At 31.8% G+C, this 19,962-nt stretch overlaps 1 non-coding gene across 1 annotated transcript; it reads left to right on the forward strand.

The window, feature by feature from the left end:
* The first annotated feature begins 17,396 nt into the window (after positions 1 to 17,396).
* Positions 17,397 to 17,468, forward strand: TRNAW-CCA (transfer RNA tryptophan (anticodon CCA)). The gene has a single exon. It is a non-coding gene; the product is annotated as a tRNA-Trp (tRNA).
* The last annotated feature ends 2,494 nt before the right edge of the window (positions 17,469 to 19,962 follow it).

The following is a 19,962-nucleotide window of genomic DNA, read 5'->3' on the forward strand; positions in this document are numbered from 1 at the left end:
AATATAATGTAGCTTAATAATGACATAAAAATTCACCAGAGTGTCTTTCATTAGTTTATTTTATCAAACATATTTGGATTTTTTTGTTGAAACTAGAAATTCTTAACACAAAAAACAAAAAACTGTAACTTCCATATATCTTTCCACCCTTTCCCTCCCATTATTAAATATTTTGATAAAGAAAGAAAGACCTGGGAATACATATTTGGTAATAAACATCAGTGTTACCATCGAAATGCTTGGTTTCCACTTTGAGAATGAGCTTATGGTTGCCAGGGGGAGGGTTAGGGGGAAGGGATAGTTAGGGAGTATGGGATGAACATGTACACACAGATATATTTAAAATAGATAACCAACAAGGATCTACTGTATAGCACATGGAATTCTTTTCAAAGTTATGTGGCAGTCTGGAAGGAAGGGGAGTTTGGGGAGAATGAATACATGTAGATGTATGGCTGAGTACCTTTGCTAATCACCTGAAACTATCACAACATTGTTTGTTAATCTGCTGTGTTCCAATACAAAATAAAAAGTTTTAAAATACATAAATAAATGCTTGGTTTCCTAGCCAGTTGCCTTTATTTTCTGTCCTTGTGCCTTCTATCCTTGTGACATAAAAATTATAGCATTATTCCTCATCTACTACTTTGGATCTGAGCAGAAAACAAGTACCCCACAGGGAACAATGTAGATTTCTTACTTCTTATGTGTACACCTATGTGAGATACTTCCAAGTTTCAGTGGTTAAGGATGTTATTTTTATAAATATTTCTATGCCTGATTTGTGGCGATATATTTATAATATTGTTTTTACAATTTTTATTAACATTTTTGGGGCTTCCCTGGTGGCTCATATGGTAAAGAGTCTGCCTGCAGTGCAGGAGACCCGGATTCGATCCCTGGGTTGGGAAGTTCCCCTGGAGAAAGAAACAGCAACCCACTCCAGTATTCTTGCCTGGAGAATCCCATGGATGGAGGAGCTTGGCTGTCTACAGTCTTTTATTACTATATTTAATGTAGTACTCAGACTGCCTGAACTAGAGGGAATAAAAGGAATTAAAACTTGATGATTATTTATTATGGTTTAAATGCTGAGTTAGATATTTTACATGTACAGTTGTATTCAATATTTCTAATAATGCTATGGTATGGATGTTGTTTTCCTCATTTCATAAATGAAGCAACAGATTCAGAGTCAAAATTACTGACTTGTGTGACATTTCTGAATGTCTGAAATATTTGAAAACTATATGGAGTTGGATTTTTTCATTAAAAAATTTTAAACACAGTCTCATTTAAACATGAAAGCCATCAAGAATATATTCACTGAACCTCCTTATATTTTCCAGAATCAGTAATTAACTAAAATTTAATATGTGATGATAAAATCACGAAAGAATGAGAACCTTTATGGGTGATGGTTTAACTTGAACTCAATATTAGTTATTTTAAGGTATAAGATCACCAGTTAATTAATTTCAAGTTTTCTCTTTTTTCCCAAGTTTTTGTCTTGCACTGCAGAGTGTTGCAGTGATGCTACACACATTTCAGACTTTTTGGTGTGCTAAGTCTGTCTAAGGTTTGCAATGAATTCACATGCATTCTTTATCCTATTAGGAAGAGAAGAATAATTGTTTTGCAGAACAAGTGAGGGAAAAGGTGTTGCTGGAAAGGGCACAGGAAGAACAAAACTGTGAGTGGCATTCTGCCTTTGCTTTGGATGATGCTGGTAGCATCAGAAAGAACAAGAATAGCAGTGACTAATTTTACCTCCTAGTCCATGGTTTTATCACGTATCTTTTTGTTTGCTATTCTGCGACATCAGTGAATTATACTTCTGCACCTTTTCCTAGGTAATTACAGAGTAAATGCAACTTAGATTATGAGAGCTACTATAATCTTGTCAGTATGTTTGGCTGAAGTCTTTTTATTTAGTGCTTTTTTTTTTTGCGAAGGTTTTTCAAAGAACTGCATTTTTAAAATATAGTTATTCTTCATTGACCTAATAATGGGGAAACACAAAAATTCAATTATTTGAAAAATAAAAACTTTTTGAGATTAAAAAAGAAACGTTTATCCTAGAACATCATTAAGTGATATCCTTTTATAATTTCACAAAGACTTTTGATCTGTTTTCCTATTTATAATGTAAAATTGCAGAAAGTTGTGTGTATTCAGATACCTAAGTGTGTTTGAGGAGTTCACACCAAAATTGATTACAATTATTACTCATACGGTTTGAAATATCAAACATATTTTTAAACTGAACATCTCAGACAATAACATACACTATAAAGTTCCTCAGCTCAACAAATAACCCATATTTATTGATATCATATAATATACAGCAGCAAGCACTCTGATTGGCCATGGGTGGGGATAGGGACTCAGGACCTGTCTAAAAGGAGTTTAAGATATAAGAACACTATAGATATAGAGGAAATAAATTTAGATCAGTGTAGGGAGTGATCAAATAGAGGTCTGAATTTCAAATAGAACTCCTCACAGCCCACTTCAAGTTGCAGAATATCACTGCCTTGCTCTTCCTCCCCTACTTGGCTTCAGTCTATACAGTGAGTTATCTGATGTCATCTGCTTTATGGATTGGGTTTACTTTATGTATTGGGTCTGCTTTATGTAGTGCATCAACTGAGTAAGACTTTGAATCTAGAATGTCATGACTAAACCACTGATTTTTATGGCACTAGGGAATGTTCTGAGTTTACAAAACAGAACCTCAAGATCATTTTTCTTTTATAAGACTGTATTGTGATGGACCCTTTTGTATATCTATCCTTACTTACTGGTGCTTTTAGTTATATGAGAAACACACACACACACACACACACACAGAGAGACAAGAATTGGAATGAAGGGCAAGTACATTTTGAATTTAGCAGGTGTTTCAGGATTAATTTCCAAAATTGCTACAGCAATGTATGAGAGTTCCTTTCAGCATTAAGTGCTTTTTAATTTGGTTCACATTTTCCTGACATCTATAAACAGTGAGCATTTTTTCATACGTTTATCAGCAACTTGAATTTGCTCTTCTGTGAATTGTCTATTCATATCTTTTTCATTTGTGTGTTTTAGGTTGTTAAGCTCTTTGTAACCATTCTGCAAAATATCTTTATGCATTCCAGATAGTCTTTTATCTATCATTTGCATTGCATTTTTTTCCAAATTGTTATATGTCTAGAAATTTTAACATATTTTGCATAAAAATATTTTATAATGTCTTTATTTTATTTCTTAGTTTGGAAAGATCTTTTCAATCTCTAGGTTGTAAATAGAGTCTCCTAAATTTTCTTCTAAGATATTTTTATTCAGAATAAATTTGTTGGATGTTTAAGTAGTTTCATTTTTTGTTTATTTTTATAAATAGTAGTGTATACTAAAATAAGTTACATGGTGATTACCCCCCAGACCACTAACATGGTTAGTTATTAATCAACCAATCAACAAACAAATCTTCAATAATAACAATTTCTCACATTAATGCACTTAAACATTTTTGAGAATCTATCCTGATCAAACCAATGACAGGAGACCCTCTTGTCATCATGGCATAAATGAAATACTTGAACCTCATGATTTAGAGTTATCTCAAGTGTGAATGTGTTACTGAACTTGAAGGTAGAGATATGCCTATGAGTTCTCCTTTTTTTGTGTGTGTGCTTCTATAGTACTTTCTCAATTTCTCTTATTACATGGGTCAGAAAAATCATTCTATATTATGACTTCCTGCCTATAAAAATTTGAGTTATAGTTTTACATTCTTTGCATCCTTGGCACACAGAGGGGTATCTGAAACATATTAGAAGCATAGTAGATGTTTGGCTAAACTAATAAATAAGTTAAATAAGTTAAAATTTAACCACTGATAAGATTTGACACCAATAATAGTAAACTAACTTAGATATGATTAAGGTTCTTGAAGACAACAATTAAAACTCTGAACAATCAAGAATAATAAGTTTTCTAAGGCACTAAGGGTGATTTTGAAAAGGGCAGAAATTGAAGGAGAATTTAAACTCTTGACAATGGAATTAATTAGATAGGTAAAATTTGAAATTACATAAATTTTCATTTGATGGAGGCTGGAAATGGAGCAAAACTTAAATCTTATTGGTTTTTAGAAGTTTGGAGCTTCCAGGGCAGCTGAAAAGTAAAGAGGAAAATGCTGGCAATAAGAGACACATAGAAAGGAGAGTTCCAAAATGTGTCTATAACCTCCATCCTATCCACTCAAACCCCCAAAGAACACTCCAACTTTCTGGAGTGTTCTGCTTTCTGGCAAAAGCAGAAACTGGAAGCCTGAAAGAAATGGAGAGATTTCAGCTCTTGTTTCCTGTAAGGGGTAGAGGATTTGAAGTCAGGGTACATTTAGTCTAACCAACTAACAGAAAAGAAGCAATACTGTTCTAGTCAATGTTCAGTATACAATAAAACATTGCTACACATGGGAAAAAATGAGAAAAATGCCATTTATAGTCAAGAAACAAGCAGTGAATGAAAGTGATCATGAAAGAGCAAAATACTGAAGTTAATAGGAAAGAATTTAAAAACAGGTATGTTCAAGGACTTAGGAGAAAATATATTCATAATGGTAAAATAGATGGGGAATTTCAGCAGAGCAACAAAAATTATAAAAGAGAACCAAATGGAAAATCTAGAACTTAGAAGTATCAAACTGATAATGAAAATTCACAGTTCAGTTCAGTTCAGTCGCTCAGTCGTGAAGATCTTTTTTGTACAGTTCTTCTGTGTATTGTTGCTGCCTCTTCTTAATATCTTCTGCTTCTGTTAGGTCCCTACCATTTCTGTCCTTTATTGAGCCCATCTTTGCATGAAATGTTCCTTTGGTATCTCTAATTTTCTTGAAGAGATCTCTAGTCTTTCCCAATCTGTTGTTTTCCTCTATTTCTTTGCACTGATCGCTGAGGAAGACTTTCTTATCTCTCCTTGCTATTCTTTGGAACTCTGCATTCAGATGGGAATATCTTTCCTTTTCTCCTTTGCTTTTCGCTTCTCTTCTCTTCCCAGCTATCTGTAAGGCCTCCTCAGACAGCCATTTTGCTTTTTTGCATTTCTTTTTCTTGGGGATGGTCTTGATTCCTGTCTCCTGTACAATGTCATGAACCTCCATCCATAGTTCATCAGGCACTCTGTCTATCAGATCTAGTCCCTTAAATCTATTTCTCACTTCCACTGTATAGTCATAAGGGATTTGATTTAAATCATACCTGAATGGTCTAGTGGTTTTCTCCACTTTCTTCAATTTCAGTCTGAATTTGACAATAAGGAGTTCATGATCCAAGCCACAGTCAGCTCCTGGTCTTGTTTTTGCTGACTGTATAGAGCTTCTCTATCTTTGGCTGCAAAGAATATAATCAATATAAATCAATCTGATTTCGATGTCGACTATCTGGTGATGTCCATGTATAGAAAATTCACAGGACCACCTTAATTGTAAACTGGAGACAGTAGAATAAAGCATCAGTGAACCTGAAGATAAAGTGTATTATTGAATCTACAGAGAGTAAATGTTAGAAATTCACACAAAAATCAGTAATGGGATAGACGTGAGCAAGTCTTCAACCACCTTGACCTTAATTATATTTACAGTACTTGAAACCTCAAATATTTATAATACACACACTTATTTAGTATAAAAAGAATTGTTATTAGGATATACTATATTTGGGACTCTAAAAAGAGTCTCAATATCTTTCAAAAGATTGAAATCATGCACATATGATACCTGACCAAAAACAAAATATAAATCAATTATAAAGCACTTGGCACTGTCTTAATGTTTGAGTTTAAGCAACATACTTATAAATAGCAAACACTGAATCAAAAAAAATTAAAAGAAAATTGGGAAATATTTCAAACCGAAAGATAAAGAAAATGCAATATATCACAATACGTAAAAGGAATTACTAAAGCAGTACTTATAAGAAAATTGATGACATTTAATTAAGTTTAAAATGAATTATCTAAATTTCCAACTTAATTTAGGAAGAGAGGAGGAAATTAAACTTATTAATAAATAGAATAAAATAATAAGAGCACAAGCCAATGAAGTCAATGCTAGTGTGAGTTTAAAATAGCACAAACGATAAGGAAAACAAGTTTCTTATAAAGTTATATATATACCTTAGGACTCAGCAATGTGTTTCTAGGTACATTTGGTTCTGCTATAGAGTTTATTTTAAAAATGAAAATTTAATTTAATACAATTGATATATTAGGGAACAATTTGAGTATAATGCATGTATTTTACTTGCTTACTTATAACTGTGTCTATGAAAAACATTACTTAGCAGCAGCAGCATGAAAAACACTGAGCCCAGAAAACACTAAGTTCAGCTGAAACGAGCTGTATAGAAGTATATAAATACACATGTGCACATATATCAAACGTCTGCAAGTTACTATGCAATTCAGCTCTGTGTTATGAACCACATTGATCCACATCTGGTATTACAGTTTTTCTTCTTAATTTCAGTAATCCTTAAAATAACTCTCAAACTGCAACCTTTTGAATGCCCACTTCTACAAGCCATCTTCTTTTTTCATAAGAAATGAGATTCATACTTAACTTTTTGTACTCTTAGTCATGTGTTGTTGTTTAGTTGCCAAGTCATGTCTGTCTCTTTGCGACCCCATGGACTGTAGCCCACCAGGCACCTTTGTCCATGGTATTTCCCAGGCAAGAATACTGGAGTGGATTGCCATTTCCTTCTCCAGGGGATCTTCCTGACCCAAGGATCAAACTTGCATCTCCTGCATTGCAGGCAGATTCTTTACCACTGAGTCACCTGAGAATGTGTAAAAAAACAGCATAACTGATTTCATAAAGGTTGTTGTTGTTGTTTTATTGACAACTGTATTGAGATTTGGCATTGAGTGTTGTGCCCTTAATCCCATTTCCCCCGTAAGCCTTGTCTTTTTTTTTTTTTTGCACAATATTCCATAGCATGGTAATTTTTAAGAACATGCATGTGACATTATGGGGCTTCCCTGGTGGTGCAGAGAGTAAAGAATACACCTCCAAAATAGGAGACCCGGGTTTGATCCCTGGGTCAGGAAGATCCCCTGGGGAAACAAATGGCAACTGACTCCAGTATTCTTCCCTGGGAAATCCCATGGAAGAGGAGCCTGGCAGGCTACAGTCCACAGGATTGCAAAAGAGTCAGACACAACTTAATGACCAAACAACAATGATAGCTGATTAAGTACAATAATATGCATGGATATCATAGATATTATGATGAGCAAAATATACTAGACACAAAGTAGTACCTAATGTACTATTCCATGTGCATGAATTTCCATAGCAGACAAGACCAATTTATGTTGCCTATTGGGAGAGAAGAATTGTATAGGTAGAGTACTAAGGAACTTTTGGGTGGTAATGGACATTTTCCATATCTTATGAGAGTATGGAAATTAAATGAGAGTGTTTATTTGTCAAAACTCACTCAGCTATAGATTTAAGACGTGTATTTTTCTGAATGTACATCCCCTCCTGCAAGAAAGGGTATCCCTGTCTTCTGGGATAGCCTAAAAGTAATGACATACCAGTAACTAAGCTCACCTAATGACCAGATTTTGGTTTCTAAGTGCTATTTACCAATAAAAGTTTCAAGTCTTCTTGATGAAAAAGCTAATTCCAGGCAAGTGTTAAGTATTCAATCATGTTTAACTCTTTGCAACCCCATGGACTGTAGCCCACCAGGCCCCTCTGTCCATGGGATTCTCCAGGTAGGCAAGAAAACTGAGGTGGGTTGCCATTCTCTTCTTCAAGAATACTAGGGCTGGAATGGGGGAAATACAAACTGATCCTAGAACATTGTATAGCACAAGAAATATGGTGACATATCAAAGGGACACTGAAATCAACTCCAAAGGCTCTCACTAACTAAATACAGGAATTAAGCACCAAACTCAATAATGATACTGAAGAAAGTATCGATGGAAGTATCAATGTTAATGAATTAAACGATTAAATGCAGATAAATTGACAAAATTGTAGAGTCGGTAATGATAGTAATGATGAAAATAAGAATCTATGAACTCATATTAATACAGTAAATAAGTGAATAAATGTTGAATGACTAGGTTCAAGGAAAAGCTATTCTTTACTATAGAAAGTCAACTAATAATTAGGAGATGGACAGAATTAGAAAATCAATGCATGCCACAGTAAATAGGTGAAAATTTGAGAAGAGACACAATATTTTCATTGTATCAAACCATGACCTACACTCAAATTAGCTATTGATTACAAGAGGAAAAGCTAATAATGTTACAGCAGAAAAATCTTGTGGACTCCATGTCAACCAGTCGATCAAAGTTAATATCATGAACATTTAAAAAATTGAATATCAGATGCTTTCTAATATGGTACACTGTGGTATTACTTTTAGGAATGAATGAGCTAAATAGATGAAGTGCCTGGATATTTATTCCTCCACGCTCTTCCTGTACATCCCTGATTTTGACAGTGACTAAATCCCATTCCTCTACTTCGCCAAGACTCAAATCAAGGCACGCCAACACCTCCCTTTCATAGGGTTCTGTTAACTCCACTTCTTATCCTGTTGTGCCTGTGGAACTGCAGCCTGCTCTTATTAGGCCCTGTAAGCTTTGTCATTCCATGAGGGATACATTACCTTGCCTATTCCTCTTTTTTTTTTTTTTTAAATTTATTTACTTATGGCTGCACTGGGTCTTCATTACTGTGTATGGGTTCCCTCCGGTTGCAGTGAGCGGGGGCCACTCTTTAGCTGCATTGCTTGGACTTCTCATTGCATGGTGTCTCTTGCTGTGGAGCACGGGCTCTAGGGTGCACGGGCTTCAGTAGTTGTGGTGTTAATTGTTCAGTTCAGTTCAGTAGTTAATTGCCCTGTGGCATATGGGATCTTGCTCAACCCGGAATTGAACCTGTGTCCTCTGCATTAGCAGGTGAATTCTTAACCTCTGGACCACAAGGGAAGTCTCCCCACTCCTCTTTAACAGTACCCCTATTAAATGATGTTCCTTTGCCAAAAAAAAAAGGAGATTTCAGACCCCAAACTTGAGAAATATTCTATAAAATTGCTAGCCTATATCCTTTGAAATTACCAAAGTTAAGAAACAAAAGTGAAGGAATTCTTCTAATTTAAAGTTCAAGGGGATGCATCAACTAAACACAATGAATGATCTGAATTGGATCAGTGACAAATTTGAATACAAACTTTACATAACAGTATTTTCTGATTTTGACAATTATACTATGGTTATGTAAGAGAGTGTCTTGTTTTTGGAAAATATTGATACATGCTGAAGTATTTAGGAATAAAAGAGATAGATACCCTCAATGAACTTTCAAATCATATGGAGAAAGAAAATTGTGTGTGTCTTTGTATGTGTGTGTGTGCCTGTGTGCATATGTTGGTCAGTTTATAGGCTGGGAAGATCCTCTGGAGAAGGAAAAGGCTACCCACTCCAGTATTCTGGCCTGGAGAATTCCATGGACTGTATAGTCCATGGGGTTGCAAACAGTCAGACGTGACTGAATGACTTTCACTTCACTTCATAAAGAGCATCATAAAGCAAGAAATGAGGTAAATTGTAAAGCTGTTGAATCTGAGTAGAAGCTATATTGGACTTGTATTATTCAACATAATTTCTGTAAACTTGATTTGTTTTAAAATAAAGAGTTATAAAAATAAGCTGGGGACAATAGTCAAATATATATGTATTAATTTATTTTATAAAGCCAGTGACCTGTCAACAGAAGCCATTGAGTTTTGAATAACAACTATTTGCTGGAGAAGTTTAGCATCATACAAATTAGCAAATAAAAGTGAATGAGTAATATGAGGTGGAGGTGCTTCGTCTGGATGGCTATAGAATTCGGTAATGATGCTATATTAAAGAGCTCTTTCATTACTCAGTTGTGAATTTTCCCTCCTGAATAAAGCCACTTGTTTGTCAATAGGTTTTTTATTATTTTTTATTCAAAAAACAATCTCATTCTTGATTAAATTGCATAAATGGGGATATAAATGTAAAATTAAGCTTATAAGGGATACCTGATACTAATAAATGATTTTGATTCAACACCTGCATTTTAACTGCAGCCTGGTTTGGTTTGGAATCATAGACTGTGTGGGTTGAAAGGGATCTGAAAAGGTTATCTTGTAATATTCCCTATTTGGTGTTTAAATTACCTATTCACCTTCCTTGCAAAGCAGAATATGTTAATATTTCTCCAGACACATTATTTTATAAAGTAAGAACGTGTTAGCGAACATTCTCTGTTTTTATTAGACACGATTCCCTCTCCTCAAGAAATTCCTAAAATCTGCTCTTTTAAAAAAGTATATCCCACTTCCCTAAAAAAAATGAAAAGGTATCAGTAGGGCAATACTTATGTGAATCACTTGTAATACCCTGTCACACTGTGTTGTGACTATCATTATTTTTTGTTTGGATGGCCTGAATAGGCTTTCTCATTTTACATTAAGAAATAATTTGCACATAATTACTTCTTGGTCCAATTACTTCTAAGACTTCTTGATCTTAGATTTATATTTAACATCCTACCTTCATTAACATTTTTGTTGTTGTTGTTATGGAGAATGAGATATCAATGCTTGGGTCAGTTTTTCCTGGGATCTTTTAAATATCCAGTCTTTAGTTGCTTGTCCCTTTTGGAATCTAAATGGTTTGGAAAATATTAACCAGAAATTAAGAATGTATTAAGTGGTGGTGAAGCACTGGACCTGGGCCTCAGAGTCCTATTGAAGTCTGTTACAACATCAGTTTTTATATCACTGTTCTTCCTTATGTGTGCCTTTTTTGACTTAAGCATGCAAATCCAAATTCTTATTTATATTTTCAAATATTAAAACTAGTTAATGAGTTCAACACTCTTTTCTGCCTTTAACTGCCTTCATATTCCTTCTGTTGATATTTTAATGAAGAAGACCTGTCTTTTGTGTTAACTTACAATTCACACCCTAGGAATTTTTGTCAAGTACCTGAGCTTATTTTTGTATTTTGGGGACTTGCAACACTTCTCTTTCTTTAGATGTCCTTGCTCTCTATTTCAAATTTTCCCAGTGTCTTCCTAAGGAAGGAATCCCAAATCACTCACTTTTAAATATAATTAACCATTACTTAAAGTACCATATATTTAGGGCATTACACTTTTTAATGAAATTGTAAGTTTAAACCAAAGGCAGATATTCTTTCAGACATCAGTTTGTAGATCAGTTAAATACTTTTGGTATCTTCCCTTTCCATAGCAGTTCCATTGCTATATAGTCTATAGAAATATAGACTATTGCTTACTCTGCTTTTGCAATCATAATAATAATAATAACAACAACTAACCAGGAAAAATTGCATAATTACTAAAGTAGTTGGCTTTTAGAGATGATTAATTTAGGTTTTTGTCAGATAATCCTTTCAAAAATATATTTTGATTTTTAAATACAGAATAAATGAAAATACTTACATTGAAAGGTCCAAACATTTCAGAAATAATATGGAATAAAACATCTAAATTTTATTCAAGTCTTCTTACTCTTATCTCCCCCCTGGAAAATTTGATATTCAAATTTGGGTACATTTCTTATGTATTTACTTGCATGAATTCTTTTACATATGTAATTATTTTTAAAATATGAATTGGAACATACTTTCCAAATAGTTCTGCAACTTGCCTTTTCATATAAAAATATGTCTCAGAGAACTGTCCATGTTATTAAAATTGCAGACTATTCCATATTAAGAATGTACATAAATCTTTTTAACAACTTCTCTGAGGCAGATGGTAAAATCCAACAGCCACAGACCACCAGAAACACACCTGTGGTCCAAAAATAAGTAGTTATACTGAGCTTGCTGCAGCTAGGGTGAATGCACCTCACAGCATTTATAGGTCATTTTTTTAAATGAAGTAGGATAGGCTTAATTTTTTTTAGACGTTCATATTTTGAAACCTAGAGGAAGCAACTATATTTCAAAATTTAAGTTTTTAGTTTCAATAAATTTTTGTATATTTCCAAATGATCAGACATTACCCTGCTTTTAGAATATACTATATATATATATATTCATACACAAATATATATGTATATTGTTATCTTTTATGTTATTAATTCTCTTATGTCCTTTTTTTGTCAACTCAATTATTGTTTCATTTTTACTTTATTTTTCTCCCTATAGGTGACTTCTTTATTTAGCATATTAAATCCAATAATATGTCTTAATGTTGACTGTTAGGCATATATATTTCCAAGAGACATTATTCCCTTGATGTGCACATTAAATCTGTCCTTTATTTCAGAAAATACTTTTTCTATTCTACCTTTGAAATTTTTTTCTTTTTCAATTTTTGTGTTATTTTAATTTGCAGTTCAAAAATTTTGTGAATCTGTTTATGCTTTTATGAGCTTGTTGGTCTTGTAATTTACCTGAGCTCATTAAAGATAGTGAAAGTTAGGTTCTTTTCTTTTTAATAAGCACACTGATCATTTACTTTTCAAGTTTTATTGTGCTTTCTAAAAACTGCTCTTAAAATAGTGAATGATGGCCTTGATAATCCCAATTTTAATATGTGTGTTAATCATTCAGTGGTGTCCAGCTCTTTGCAACCTCATGGACTGCAGTTTGCCAGGTTCCTCTGTCTGTGGAATTTTCCAGGCAAGAATACTGGAGTAGGTTGCCATTCCCTTCTCCAGAGGATCTTCCCAACCCAGGGATAGAACCCAGGTTTCTGCACTGCAGGCAGATTCTTTATCATCTGACTCACCAAGGACAATGCCAAAATTTTTATTAATAGATTTCCTAGAATAACTTTCCATATATTCTGGGTTACTATGTTGTTTTATTAATTTTTAAAATTCATTTACATTTAATATATTAACATTTTGTTTTAGTTTGTAAATATGTGATTAATCTATTGTTTTCTTTTTTGGGTGGTATATTTAACAGCTTTAGAATTGGACTTATGTTAGTTTCTTATGACAGACTTGGAACTTATAATTGGTGTTCCTTGGCTTGCAGCTGCCTCAGTTTGATTTCTGTTGCTGACTTCATATGGAGTTCTTCTTGTGTGTCTTTACTTCATGTTTCCTCTGTGAGCATCTGCCTCTGGGTCCAGATTCCCCTTTCTAATATGACATTGTCCAGATTCCTCTTTTTAATATGACAGTAAGGCCCACTTTCACCTCATTTTAAATGTGATTACCTTTTAAAGCCCTTATTTCCAAATAAGATCACATTGTGAGGTTCTGGGGATTAGGACTTCAACATATCTTTTGGAGGGAACATAATTCAACCTATAACAAAGGCACATTTGACCTTGAAAAGGGAAATTATCCAGATGGGCCTAATCTAATCACAGTAGCTCTTATAAGCAGAGAATTTTCTCAGTCTAGTGGAAAAGAGGAAGTCAGAGATATTCAAGGCATGAGTGGGATTTGATGTTATTTTACTAGCTTGAAGATGAAGAGGGTCCTTAGTGAAGGAATGTGATCAGCCCCTAGGACATAGGGGTGGACTCTGGTGGGCAGCCAGAAAGGAAAAGATACCTCAGAATGATAACTGCAAGAAAATAAGTTCTGTCAACAATCGGGATGGTTTTGCAAGTGAATTCCTCCCCTGAGACTTCAGAAAAGAATCTCGCCCAGTCAACACCATTCAGCCCTATGCAGAGTATCTAGCTGAATTTACCTGCAGTTAAGAGTGTGATATAATAAATGGATATTATTTTAAGTAACAGTGTTTGTGGTGACTTTTAATACAGCAATAGAAAATTAATATGGTAAGGTATAGGATGCGATGCTATAATTGCTTCTCTAGAGTTGACACTGAAAGAGCCATACTGGGATGCTGAACCATTTTTTATTTATTTATTTTTCAAATTTAATTTTACTGTGATTAAGAAAATTGAATATAAGATCATCCCTATCAGCAAAAGTTTAAGTGTGCAATACCTTACTGCTTACTATAGGTACGGTGTTGTATAGCAATTCTTGCTAAACTAGAACTGTATGCTCCTTGATTAGTAACTCTCTATGTCACCCTCTGCCCAGCCCCTGTGTATGTGTGTGTGCTTAGGTGTTCAGTTGTGTCCGACTCTTTGAGAACCCATGGACTGTAGTCCACCAGGCTTCTCTGTCCATGGGGATTTTCCAGGCAAGAATTCTGGAGTGGGGGCCCCTAGCAACCATCATTTCACTCTTTGATCTGTGATTTTCACTGTTTTAGATATCACACACAAGTGGAACCATGAAATGTCCTCCATGTTGTTTCATTTCCAGGTAGTTAATTGCTAATAGAATTATAATTCATTTTATAGGTTAATTTTTTAATCTTGCATCTATATTAAAAATTTTTGTTAGTTCTAACAGTGTTTTTAATGGAGTCTTTAGAGTTTTCTTTATATAAGATCATATCATCTGCCAAAAGGGGAGATTTTACTTGTTCCTTTCCAGTTTGGATACATTGTATTTCCTATTCTTGCCTAACTGCAATGACTAGGACTTCCAGAACTATACTGAAGAGAAGTGTGTTAGTGGCATCCTTGCCTTGGTCTAGATCTTAAAGTGAAATTTTTAAGTTTTTTCCCATTGACTATGATGATAACGTTTTACTTTTCCTACATAACCTTTATTAGGTTGAGGTACATTTCTTCTATACCTTCTTTAATGAACAGGTATTGATTTTTGTCAGATGCTTTTTCTACATCTATTGAAATGATGTGATTTTAATTCTTTATTCTATTAACAATGGGTATCACATTTATTGATTTTCATATATTGAATTATCTTGAATCTCAGGGATTAATCCCACTTGGTTATGATATATGATCTTTTCAATGTCCTTTTGGATTTGGTTTGCTAGCACTTTGTTGAGGACTTTTGCACCTATATTCATCAGAGAAATTGGTCTGTAGTTTTCTTTTCTCATTGTGTCTTTGGCTTGGGAATCAGGGTAATGCTGACTTCATAAACCACACCTGAAAATGTTCTCTCCTGTTTATTTTTTTAAAGATTTTGATGATGATTGGCTTTAATTTTCCTTTAAATGTTTGGCAGAACCCACTTGGTCCTGGACTTATCATTGGGGTGGGTAGGTGAAGGTTGATTCCTCACTCAGTCTCCATACTAGTTACAGGTCTGTTTAAACTTCCTATTTCATGAGTTATCACTGATTGATTGCACATTTCTCAGAAGTTGTCCATTTCTTCCAGGTTATACAGATTGTTTGTGAATAATTGTTTATAATAGTAGCTTATCATCCTTTCTATTTCTGTGGCATCAACTGTAACGTCATTGCTTTTATTTCTGATTTTGAGTCTTTATTTTTTAGTTACTTTAGTTAGGAGTTTTGCAGTTTTGTTTATATTGAAAAAACTCCATTTTATTAAATTTTCTATTTTAATTTTCTATTTTTCGTATTTCTTCTCTAATCTTTGTTATTTCCTTCCTTATACTAACTTTGGGCTTACCTTGTTCTTCTTCCCTAGCTCCTTGAAATTTTAAGTTTAGTTGTTTGAGATCTTCCTTAATTTTTAAATAAACATTTATTATAATAAATTTCCTTCTTAGTACAGATTTTACTATATTCTATAAATTTTGATTAAAGTGTTTTAATTTTTACTTATTTTGAGATATTTTCTGATTTCTCTTTTGATTTCACTTTTGATCCAATAATTGTTCCAAAATATGTTATAAATTTTCATGTATTTGTGAGTTCAATTTTCCTTCTGATATTGATTTCTAGTTTCACTAGTGTGTTCAATAAAGATATTGATATAACCTCAATATGTTACAATTCATTGATATTTGTTTAACTTGTGATTTACCTTGGAGAAATTTTTGTGCAATCTAAAGAAGAATGTGCATTATGCTGCTGTTGAGTGATATAGTGTGTATATGTCTATAAGGTTTAGTTGGTCTACAGTGTTTTTAAATTCTGTCTCCTTCTTAATCAGCCATCTGTATATTCTATCAATTATTGAAAGTGGGGTATTAAAGTCATCTAATTTTATTGTATTGCTATCTATTTCTCCCTTCAGTTCTGTTAATGTTTCCTTTGTATAAATGTAAAAGCTTGGGTACATATGCATTTTTTACTTGCTATATCTTCCGGGTGGATTTACCCAGTCATCACTATACAATGTCCTTTGTCTCATGAGATAGTATATTCTAAAACCCATTTTCTTCTGAAGTAAATGTAACTATCCTTTCTCCCTGTTGATTAGCATTTGCATGCAATATATTTTTCTATCCCTTTACTTTCAGAATATTTGAGTCCTTAAGGCTAAAGAAAGTACAGCATATATTTTTTGTTATTTTTTGAAATCTGTTCAACTACTTCATGTGTTCTAATTGATGAGTTAAATCCAGTTAAATTTAAGTAATTATTGATAGAGACAGATTTAGTATTCCTATTTTTTCCTTTCTGTTAGTTTTGTAGTTGTTGAGTTTATCTTTTCTTGTTTTGCTTCAATATTTAGTGTTCTGTTGCATTTTTAAAATTATTACCTTGATTCTTTCCCCTTTTTCTTTTGTGTAACTTCTACAGGTGTTTGTGTGTGTGTGTGTGTGTGTGTGTGTGTGTGTGTGTGTATGTGGTTACCTTTTGACTTATGAAAGTATCTTACAGTAAAAACAGTGTATTTTAAACTGATAACAACTTAGTTTCAATTGCATGCAAAAATTTGCACTTTAATTTACTTCCTTCTCTATATTATCATGCTACAATTTATATCTATCTATATTCTGTAGGTTTTAACATACAATTTAGTTGGTTATTTTTAAAGCTTTTGTTGTTTAATTTTTATACTAGAATTAAAAATGATATATCCAACACTATTACAGTAATAGAATATTTTTGTCTATATATTTACCTTTACCTATAAGTCTTAGATGCAAATTAAAACAGCAATAAAATAAAAATATCTCTCTTGGGAACTCCCCTACAGTCCAGTATTTAGGACTCAGGGATATCTGTCTGGAAGCATGTTCAATCCCTGTTCGGGGAACTAGGATCCTGCAAGCTGTGTGGTGTACCAGGAAAAAAAATCTTTCATCAGTTTTTGCAAACAGCCAGCCCTGCCCTATGAAAACCACGTTAACAAAATCTAATATTTGACAATCTTATACTTTTTTATGCTATTATGCTGCTATTTAGTGCCGTTTTATTTTAGCTTGAAGAACTTCCTTTGGCATTTCTTGTAGGGTTTACCTAATGTTGATGAATTCCCTTAGTTTTCCTTTTCCTGGGAAAGTCTCCTGCATCCTTAAAAAACAGTTTGGTCAAGTACAGCATTCATCTTCAGTGGTTTTTCTTTTAGTTCTTTGTATGCATCATCGTGGACTTCCCTGGTGGCTCAGAGGTTAAAGCATCTGCCTCCAATGCGGGAGACCCGGGTTCGATCCCTGGGTTGGGAAGATCCCCTGGAGAAGGAAATGGCAACCCACTCCAGTATTCTTGCCTGGAGAATCCCACGGGCGGAGGAGCCTGGTAGGGGGCGGAGGAGCCTGGTAGGCTACAGTCCATGGGGTCGCAAAGAGTCGGACACGACTGAGCGACTTCACTTTCCTTTCCTTTCATGCATCATCGTACTCTTTTCTGGTTGAAAAGATTTCTGCTGAAACATCTGCTAGTTGTTTTATGGGAGCCTAATTTGTATGTAACAGGCTTCAGAAATTTTCCCTTCACTTTGACTTTTGACAACGAGGGTTTTTTTTTCTTTCAATTCATGATATTTTAAGTCCTTTAGGCTTCTTGGAACTGAAGGTCCATTTTCTTACTCAGATTTGGAAAATTTTCAGCTATTTTTTAAGAATGACCTTTCTGATTTTTTTCTGTTCTTTTATTCCTTCAGAGGCTCTGATAATGTATGCCTTTCTGTTTAATGGTGTCTCGTAAGTTCTTTAAGTTTTTTTATTCTTTTATTTTTTTTGAAATTTTTACTCTTGAATTCTTTCCAGTGCCTTGTCCTTAAGTTTACTAGTACTTTCTTCTGCCTGATTTACTCTGCTATTGAACTTCTTTACTGAAATTTTCAATTCAATTATTGAAATCTTTAGCACTGAAGTTTCTGTTTGGTCCTTTTTAATATATTTTCAATGTCGTTGTTGAAAGCCTGACTTTGTTCATGAATCATTCTCTTGACTTCAGTGAGCATTGCTATGACAATTATTTTGAGATTTCTGTGAGGGAAATTATGTAACTCTATATCATTAGATAGAGTTTCTGGAGATTTATTTTGTGCCTTTGTTTGGAACTTCCCTGCCTGATTCTTCCTTTTCTTTGGTTCTGTAGGTTGGAATCTGCATATTAGACAAAGCAGAGACATCTCCTCATCTTTACAAGTTGGCCTTCTACAGGAGAAATTTCCTACCAATCAGTTTAACCAGATTCTGGGGCTATTTCATATTAAAATTGTGTATACATATATATATATTCATATTTATTATATATGTTATATATATATAAACATATAAATAAATATAAAATGTATAAAATATATATACATATAATATCAACATATATTCTATATAATAAAATATAAAATATAAAAATAATATAATATAATTAAATAATAATAATAATAAATATGTCTAATAAAAAACAGATAATAAATAAAAATAATATAAATATAAATAATATATGAAATAATACATAATTTAAATAATATAATATGCACATATTATATAGATTATAATATATGATATATAATATATAATATATAACATAAAACATATAATATATAATATAATGTAGTATTTATAATATAATATATAAAATATATGTATACATATAAATATATGTAAATTATCCATATAAAGATTTAAATATTATATATGTAAAGATTATTATATAATTATATATAAAAATACATTTATAATATATCATAAGATATATGTTATATATTCATATATATTATATTATTTTATATATTATAATGTATTATATATTATGCTACATAATAATATATAACATATAACATATATAATATATATTATATATCATATATAATATATATAATATAATAAATGTAATATATTAATATATATCTAATTATATATAGCTAATTATATATAATATATAATATATAATACATAGTATATATAATTAGATATATAATATATAAAATAATATATATTAATATAATATTATAATATTAATATTATAAAATATATAATATAATATATATTAATATAATATTATAATATTAATATTATAAAATATATAATATAATATAATAGTATATATAATATTAATATATTAATAATATTATACATTATATTAATGTATATTATATATATTTTATATAATATATATTATATATTATATATCTAATTTTATATATTATATATTATATTATAGATTTTATAATATATATTATAATGTATTATATATTTTATAATATATTATATATTTTATAATATATTATAATATATATTATAATATAATAATATATATAATAATATATATTATATTATATATTTTATAATATAATACTGTAATATATCATATTATAATAGAATATGATATATTATATATAATATAATATATATTATATATAATATATTCATATATTTTGTATTATTTTATATATTATGTATAATATGTAAGTATAAATGATATATAATATATAATTTATTATATTATATATATGCAATATATAGTTAATGTATAATACTATATAATATATCATTAAATGTAGTATATAATACATAATACATAATATATAACATTGTAATACATAACATACATTAATATATAAGAATGTATAATATATATTATATAACAATATAGTATATATATATATATTCAGGGAAGACAATGGCAACCCAGTATATATATAATTATATATCTATATAATATATATAGATATAAATGTATAATATTATAATATAATATAATATTTATTAA

This window comes from Giraffa tippelskirchi, chromosome 12 (genome assembly GCF_054371585.1).
Source record: "Giraffa tippelskirchi isolate mGirTip1 chromosome 12, T2T-mGirTip1v1.2.pri, whole genome shotgun sequence".
Taxonomy (NCBI): Eukaryota; Metazoa; Chordata; class Mammalia; order Artiodactyla; family Giraffidae; genus Giraffa; species Giraffa tippelskirchi.